The sequence below is a fragment of the Sinocyclocheilus rhinocerous genome, unplaced genomic scaffold (genome assembly GCF_001515625.1).
Source record: "Sinocyclocheilus rhinocerous isolate Xijiao unplaced genomic scaffold, SAMN03320098_v1.1 scaffold1292, whole genome shotgun sequence".
NCBI classification, from domain to species: Eukaryota; Metazoa; Chordata; class Actinopteri; order Cypriniformes; family Cyprinidae; genus Sinocyclocheilus; species Sinocyclocheilus rhinocerous.
The window spans coordinates 1,179,594-1,189,202 of NW_015656599.1; positions in this window are offsets into that span (position 1 = coordinate 1,179,594).

Here is a 9,609-nt window from a genome sequence, read left to right on the forward strand (position 1 = left end):
ACACAACAGGCCAATCAGAAGAGAGGCTCATGAATATTAATTAGACAGGCCAAAACCGACCTGTTCTCAGCAGAGCTCCTGAGAGAGGAGCTGTAAAAATATATTGAGATGGTTTTTGGTACTTATACCGCAAATATATATGCTTAAGGACATCAAAACCTAAAATAAAACTCCAGAAAGGTATAAAATATGTGACCTTTAATAATAACGACACAAAATTTTTGCTGAACACACTTTTCTCGATTGCGATTCAGTTGTTGCTGCAGACCACTGCAAACAGCTGTCATTAACATTAGCTCTAGCTGCAGTTTTTAAAAATAGCTAGACTTGTCCAAATGGTTATCAGTATTTCCTGATCTGTGCAATATCGGCGCCATGACATTCATGTGCCTTCACACACAGACGTGCGAAATGGATTTAAGAGGCTTTCACTCCTTCAATGCGCACACACTTACACTCATTCAAGTCTAATCTGGCTTTGGATGTGCATATGACTGCTAAAGCACTTGTATCCATGCCTACTGTCATGCTGCAAGCATGAATGAATGTTTGACAAGATTCAGTCATGAACAACTGTGGTTAGGCTTGTAATTCAGCAGTCTTTTAAATACTGTCCAGTTGATCCAAAAATTAGGCCTGTTAAAGGCTTCAGATTGCCACTGAAATGGTCACAAATGACAATAAAGTCTTCAAATTGTCAACATTAAAATTGCTGTCTATATTTAAGAAAACCTACATTATTTAAGGAAACTGTTGCTAAATTTTTATGTATTTTTCTGATTGATGCCAAAGAAGAAACATTATAGGTTCCATAAAGAACATTTCAATGAACAGTTCTTTAAAAAAAAAAAACATTTTTTTTCTTAGTGTGAAGAACATTTTAACAATCTAAAGAACTTTTTTTTTCCCACTATGAAGAACCTTTTGTGGAATGGAAAGTTTCCAAGGATGTTAAAGGTTCTTCATGGAACCATCAATGCCAATAAAAAAACTTTATTTTTAAGAGTGTTTATTGGAATCCATGGTTCCATGAAGAACCTTTAACATCCATGAAACCTTTCCATTCCACAAAAGGTTCTTCATAGTGGAAAATGTTTGTCAGATTATTAAAAAAATGGTGCTTTTAAAAACGGTTCACTTGAAGGGTCTTTGGAGAACCTAAAATGGTTCTTCTATGGCATTGCTGTGAAAAACTATTTTTGGAACTTTTATTCTTAAGAGTGTAGAGCGTAGCCCTTCTGTTTAAGTTAGATGGATGATTTTATTTCTCTCAGACCATTCTGTCTGAATCTCTTGGGCTGACCAATGAAAGCCTTTATTAGATGAATGACCCTTGCTGGAAATGGAATTTCATTAATCTCTCTTTAATGTATGTCTTCCTCTAATGTCCTTACGTTATAAATTACATACGTCTAAAATCAAGCTAAACGCTAACCTCATTTGTCTCTGGGTTATGGTTTATAAGATGAGCTCTTAAAAGATCCAAATTGAATTATGGATGGAGCATATTGCCTCATGTCTACTTACAAACCGCAGACCTCTTACATAGTATTTTCCTTTTCTGAGATGTTAATTTCAGTGTAATTCTGTATTGAACGCATATGGTGATAAATTCTTCCTACGATGATATCTTAGTGTCTTGGAAGCCATTGCAAAAAATGCTAAAAAGTTGACATTAAACACATATATCTTTGCAATCGTCATATTTCCAAGACATACCAAATAGCTGATGTGGCTATTTTCCAAATTTCAGATACAGTGCTTTGTAATTTAGTCCCGCTGTCAACGATTTTAAGTAGGACATGTGTCTTAAAGTCTGCCTCTTGAATTCGCGTTTGTGTCCATAGTGCATTAAATCCTAGACAGATCACGCACAGAAAAGCCCTTGTGCCAAAGGCCAGCCTGTGGCAGTGATCCCACACTTGATCCCCAGAGTAATATTTCTGAGAAATCTTAAATGACACGATGTTGTCCTAAGGCATGGGACAGAGCTTTAGGATTACAGTAAAAAAGCACTATTTTGCAACAGGACACTGTTTATGTTGCCACAGGTAACCATAGGTGATGTAATGGAGTTGAATAGTCAAATATACCGGTATTTACCATCAGCTGACAAGCATTAAACTCTCACTGAATTTCCTGGAGACCTCATTTGTCTTTGGGTTTAAAGAGAAGTTAAGTTTAAGTTTAAAGAGAAAGTCATTTACACACAAAATAATATATTTTAAAGTGTGTTTCAACTGTTTTTGTCCATACAATGAAAATAAACGTGTCCAAAACAACATTGGACCCAACTGACTTTCTTTGTATGGACATAAAAGACTTAAAGTTTCAAAAGTAATTTGTGTGCTAGTTAATGTTGGTCTAGGTCTGCTCTGAAGCTGGTTGTTGGTTAAGCTAGGTAAGATGCCAAACACAACATATGTTGTTACCCAACTATGCTGGTCTTCTCAGCATCTAGAGTTTATTTTCTCCAGTTAATACTGACATAATTTCTCTAACTGACCTGATTTTATTTATACTTTGCTTTTTGTGTGTTCCCTACACATTTCCATCGTGAATGCAAACAGTATGTAGGCCAGTTCAGTGGGTCATTTTGAGTGGACGAAGAAAAAGGACACCATTCTCTTGCTATTCAAAGTCAAAGGTGTAGCCTGGGGGCAACTTTGCATTTCGTGCATCAAAAGAATAAACATTAAACAAAAGGTTTGATGACTAAACCATGCCTTTGTCAACAGTCCATTTGCAACAGAGTACACAGCTTTGACGTAATGATATTCAGGTTAACGCCTACACTCATTAACCCTAAAGAGTCTTAAAACTAACCAAGCCACAAATCCTCATAAATTGTCTGGCATTTGCAAAATATTTCCATCATAGGAAGCATTCTTAATGACTTTTCCTGTTGACGAATGCTGAAAACAGTAGATGCATTGTTCATCTCAGATGGTTAACCAATGACATCGTCTGTTCTGCAACATATAATGCACATTCAGTGCCCGTACTGCGTGGTTTTCATTAACTGTAAAGAAAGGTTCATTGCCTTGACTATTGGAGATTGTACAAAGGTGGGGAGAAATCACATTCGACTGGATGAATGAAAAGCAGTTAGCCACAAAGTCGAAGAAAATCTACTATGCCAACACAAAGAGATAATCCAACGCATGCTGAGAGCATCAATTATTACGTCTAAACACTACAAGAGCACCAGTCAATACATGCTCTGATCGAACAACACTGGGAGTACGGTTTAGCTACTCTATAATGTGGGTTTATTTAGGCTCTCATGCTTTGTTAAGAAGTAGCTGCTCGGTGCTTCTGTAAGTCACAGGACAGAACCCGCAGATTCAGCAGGCTGTCAGCCCGCAGTGTGTGTGTGCGTATACGGGCACAGAATCAGCCATATGGCCCCTGCAGTGGATTGACACAAAGCACGACTAATGTGAGGATTATTCTTGAGTTCATACTCTACCCTCCTGCCCACACACTGACCCTCCAAAACCCTTCGGCTACTGGGAGAATAAAGTTGATTGAATAAAAAAGCTGAAGCTTCAAAAATATTGAGTCGACTCGCTCAAGGTCCTTGATGTTTTAATTTAAACGAAAGAACAGGTGAGCCGACTTCATATGACCTCTGTTCAGCAGTATAGACCCCGTTTATTGTAGCTAGAAATATCTTAAAGGTCAACGTTAAAACATTTCAAGTGCCTGATTACCGGCTGGTCCTTGGGGGCCAGGTTTTCCAAACACAGACTCCTCTGCATAGCAGCAATGTTGTGGTGTGGAATGTGATCTTGGCAACGGTTGCCATGGCAACTGGCCGCCGCAATTCTGGTCATTGTTTCCCGCTGAGGCCTCAGGTGGCTGAAAGGGCCCGACAACAATCAACGATATTTATAACTCCTAATGCACAGCCTTTGAACTGAAGTGGGATATGGAATTAAATTACTACAAGCTAATCTTATTCCACAAGTGCTCCCGGACCAAGTCATCTATTCACCTGTCAAATCAATTTAGAGTCTTGAAAATAGCTGCACTGGGTACTTACACTATGGGAATTGTACAAAATACATGACCACACGAGGACCGTACAATAGCTTTCAACAGAGGGAAGCTATGCAACCATAATAAACTTCCTCTAGAGGAACTATAGACAATGTCTTGATATTCTGAATGCAGTTTTAGTTCAAAACGCAATGAGGACAATGCACGTTAGTTCTGTAAAAGTCACACTGAGAGGAATATCCCATTTCTACTTTTTTCAAACACAATTGTTGTTCCTTTGAGAATTAAGGGAGCTAGTAATTCACAGCAAAAACAATGAACTCAGCGTCTGAGGTACGAAATGATTTATGGAATAAAGAACACAGTCAGTATTCAGACAATTCACATTGCTGAAAGAATATGCTTCATCACAAAGCTCAAAAACACTGTGGTTCTCTCAAACACAGTGTATGACCTCAAATAGCTGCTTTACTTCAATTAAGATTATCTAGGATCTAAAACTGACCACGACTCAAACTGAAATGATCCATTAAGACAAATATTTCTTTGCAAGCTAAATACAATGCTGTGTTGTATCCGCCTCAAACACACACCAGTGCTACTGTACTGAATATATGAAAACTAAAAGAGTAAAAATTTTGTAGTATTTTGAAACCTATGTTTCAAAATAGCACATTTCCAATTTTCCATTGAAACAATACCTAGAAATCATAATGCCTAAAGTTTTGTCCCCACAGGCCATTCATTTCAACATTCACATCTGAAAATCCGTAAAATGAAAACTCAGAATGTCTCATTTGAGTTTATACACAGGGATTATAATTTACATTAATGCAGAAAAGCTATAAATCCATGGATACTACTGATGGTTCATCCAGATTGAAAGGTGGGCATCCAGAGGCAAAGCCGGTGGAGATTAAAGACTTGCTTGAAAATAAACCCAGAGAGCAATGAGTTTTACCCAGGACTGAATGTTTATTAGAAATGTAATACAATGAAAAGGTCAAAAAGACCTTGTCATCAATGTGGACAGAGGTGACACGGTCATATGTTTTTACTGTGGACGGTGGGTGTATGAATGTGTGACTCACCAACACCATGAGTGACTCACCCATAAGAGTAGTGACAGCAAAGAGATAGCAGGTGCTTATCACACACTAAAGACTATACACGTAGACTATACCATCAAATGACACTATTTCTAATCTTTCTATTCTAACCATATATGGTCTGTCAGGTAAATGATATTGTGTCACATTATGAATCGATCGACTGATTCGAAAAACTGAACTTTTCTGCCAACCACTACTGAATATGGTTACATTCTACGTTTAGAATGCATTTGTACATTCCCTGGCACCTTTTTTATCCCAAAGAGCTGCAGAATGACTTCAATTGAAATTAAAATGTCTACATAAAATCATTCTCGAATTTCACCCTTCTTTATATTTCCTTATATATTTCCTTATATTTGATCAGTTTTTAATTATTTCAACACCTGTGCCGAGATTGTTAAGACATCTCTAAGAAATCATTTACCCTGATAGCAACACATACATCACGGAGACGTCTGCATTTACATCCGCAAGACGTTTTTTTTTTTTTTAGAGTTTTTGCTGATCTGCATAGGACGTTTCCATCAGATGTCAAATAGACATTTAGAAAATGTCTTTAAGATGTTTAGGATTTAGAATGCATGTAAAACTGACATCTTAAAGATGTTTGTACACAGCAGATGCTTTCCAAATGAAGAGATCTTAAACAGACATCTTGCAGACGTACGAGTCCTATCTGGGTACTGTAATTAATTAAAAGATAAGCAATGCTCTGGATCATTCTGTGTTTCTTATCAGAAAACAGGATATGAAATCTAAACAAGATAAACCTCCTATTTATTCCATAGAATCCCCTTTATCACCATTATAGCACTGCTTGCTAGAAATATATGGGTTTATCTGTTATAATTCATCTGATACGATCAAAGCAGCTCGTTTGAATAAAAGAAATTACATTTAACCAATGCATTTGCTGAGTTCCTCAATGATAAAGAAGCAATGATGCTTGGAGATGAAAATCATTGTATATCAGCGTATTATTAATCTCGACTGAACTTACCGGCATCATATTGACAAGGACCTCCAGATATTCGATATTCCTTATATTGAAAAATATAAAGACCTTTCCCTGGTCTCAAGAAGTATTTCTTATAGTTGTTTCATATGCAGGTAAATTGTGCACGTATTATCCTCTTCTTTTACGTATCATTATTTTAGATTAGTCTCCTCTGATGTTGTCCGTCAACTTTGTAGCGTTGGTTTATTATAGAAACCTGTTGCAGAATGAACCCGAGATGAACTCGGTAAATACAGTAAAGTAAGTTTCTTATCCGAATCGCTCAGACGTAGGGAACCGCAGACCGCTGACAACACCGAACCATTTGTGTACGCAGCGATTCGCCACCGCTCTACAATATAAGCGATATAAAGATAACGGTCGTCCGCGAACGTCTTGTATCATCTACTGTCCGCTAAGCAGATTGCAGGTCCACAGTATATCCGTGCGAGCGAGGTTTTTCGCTGGATCAACAGACGCAACCCAACCCAAGATGACGCTGCGCGAGATTCCGAATATCCCCGGCGCGTGCGTGACAAACTCCGCCTCGCGCCGCCCGCGCGCTTCCCGCCCACTTCATCATCATTATCTCTGAGGAGCTGTTCAGCGTTCAAGAAACGGTTTGGAGATTTTATATGGCTTTGCTTTATTTAACGTGCCCCACACACTTTAGAAGCTTTTGAGGTGAATATTGAGGAATATGAAGGACGTCGTAGTAATATTGAACGCGCGCGATAAATGGAAAACCTTGCTGTCGGTACAATACTCGTACAGTACAATTATACACAAACTATAACTAACAAAAACGTATAAAATGCCATCGAAACGTTAAGAAATATCCATAATAGATTAGAAATGACCAAGTATTTCTTTTAAAGTGAACGCTCTGGCTACCTGGCTGAGGTAAAATGTAAAAAAGTCCCAGAAATAATCGTAGGTACTATGTATTTTGGACATGTCATGCCAATATTTGGATATTTTATGCATGCATATGACAATCATTCAGTCATTCACTATATCAAAGTAGGGGGAGAACGGGGTCAATTGTAACATTTTTTACATTTTCCTTCATAACTCACATGAAATGCACTATTATCTTTTTATACATGAAACAAATGTAGGTGCACTAATTAATAATACAATTGATATATTTTTACTAATAAGGACAATACTACAATATTAAGTTAAATGCAAGAAGTCAGAGAGTGTTACAATTGCCCCCTTGGTGGGGGCCATAACACTGAAAAATAAGTCATATTAACCCACTGTATCTCAAATAAAACCCTACCTCAAAGTAATCACTTTACTGCTGTAGTATCAATTTTAATTTATATATTTTTTGTATATGGTTCAAATTCCTTTGGATGTCAGGCATCATATGCATTCAAAAAGCAAAAGTCTATTTTTTATTTTTGCAGAAGACAAGGCAACTATTCTAGTGGTAACTAGATCTTAATTATTTAAATATATATTTTACTCATAAACATTAATCAGCTGATGAGTCAAGAACAGTCTTTAACCAAACTTTAATGAAATGATAGTAGATAGACATATTAATAGAATAAGATCATGTGGAGATAATATTCATTGTATTTTTTTTTAAAAAGATTTAAAAGCAACACATTGTTTAATGTGTAACACTAATACTTTTTCAATGTAGTTTCACATTTAAATATGTTCATTTTCTTACAGAAAAATATGTCAACACAGACAAACAAGGTGTTTACACTGGGCCATGTGGCTCAGGGGCAATTGCAACACATTGTTACAATTGCCCCGTGCTAGGTAGACACACCTATATAGCATAGGTTGTTCAATGTTAATTTTTTTTTCAATAACCTAGAGATAAAATGTATGTAAGCTTAGATTCACAGTCATCTCAACTTTAAACAGGAGAAGAAAAATACTGTACATCCAAAAAGTAACTTTTATAGCTCAAAATCAGTATTTTGTTGAAAACTTCTGCTGAGGTGAAATAATCATGCTCCTTTTCCACAGGCAGAGAGAGAATCCTACTGAGCATGTGCAGATTAAGTGTCTTCACTCTAGCTTGTTTCTGATTGGAGGAATTGAGTGTGTTACAATTGCCCCCAGTCTGGTATTACCATATGACACCATCCCTGTTTTATAGTGCCACCGTAGTACATTTTTGTAAGGATCATAATTTCTTTGGCTTTATCAGGTCAAACCTAGAATACAGATGGAATAAATTAACATATATCTCTGCTGGAAAAAAACAACAACAGCTAAAACCAACCTAAGATGTTTGGCTGGTCTTAGCTGGTTTTATCTGGTTGGCCAGCTCTCCCAGCCTGACCAGCTTAAGAAGTAGCCAAAACCCCTCTAAAACCAGCTGGCTGACCAGCTAAAACCAGCCAACCAGTTTAGGCTGGTTTCAGCTGTTTTCTTTGTTTTGTTTGTTTGTTTGTTTTCTCAGCAGGGATATCAGACATTTGACAAGTATATACTGTGTTGACTAGACCTTCCTGACCTGACCTACTCCGGTAAGGGCTGTCGTGGTACATCAGTGGCTAGTCAGTAAGACCCCTCAATTTCTCTTTCTTTCCTGTTTCTTTTGTCTTTTCCCATCTCTCTCTCAGCGTCTTTCTTGACCTTGCAGAGCACCCATGATTGATAGGTTGGGGACAATGTTATGGCAGGTTCCGTACGTTCTAGATTAATGATGTTTGGCTCAGATTTCCTGGGATTTGGCTGTAAAACTGCCTCTGTTGAATGAACATCATAGATTTCAGTGCAATTTTCAAAGTAAAAGCTGTCAATAGGTTGTTCAGGATGTAGGACATACTGAATCTGTTTCTTTTCAATACCTTTTTTTGTGCTAATGTTGTGTGTGTGTGTGTGTGTGTGTGTGTGTGTGTTCATTCTGTCCTCTACTGGACAAAAGCAGTTATGACATATGCCTAACCACTCCCCAAAGTAAGGTCTCACCCTGTTAGTCAATATCCATGGACAATACATCTCTGACAGACATTGCTGATCTAGGATCAGGTTGGATCTTCCCTTTTTTACTTCACCTTATAATACAAAACTGAGCCAGAAACTGCAGTTCTAGTTTGACAATCACCAGGGGGCATGACATCAGACCTTATTATTTAGTGTGTGTTTCAGACAGGGCGGTGTATGTTGTGACGGATGGTCTGGTCTGGGGTGAGGCAGGTGGAGGGATGTTTTTGACTACCGCCAGATTACACTTGTCCCCGAATGTCCCAAAAACACACAGACAACCTCTGAAGGCTTTAAGTAATTTTAAAGGAATAATATATTGTGTATTGCACATATTGCACTGCCAGTATCATTACTGAAACCAACATTTGCAAACATTTAGTTTTTAAAAAAAAAATGTAATCACAGATTTATTTTTACATAGTTTTCACAGGATCATCTTAAAAAAAAACTTTTATTAATCAACTGCTTTAGTTTTGCAGACATGCAAATTGTATCTACTTCTAGGGTCAGCAAGTTAATATGAAA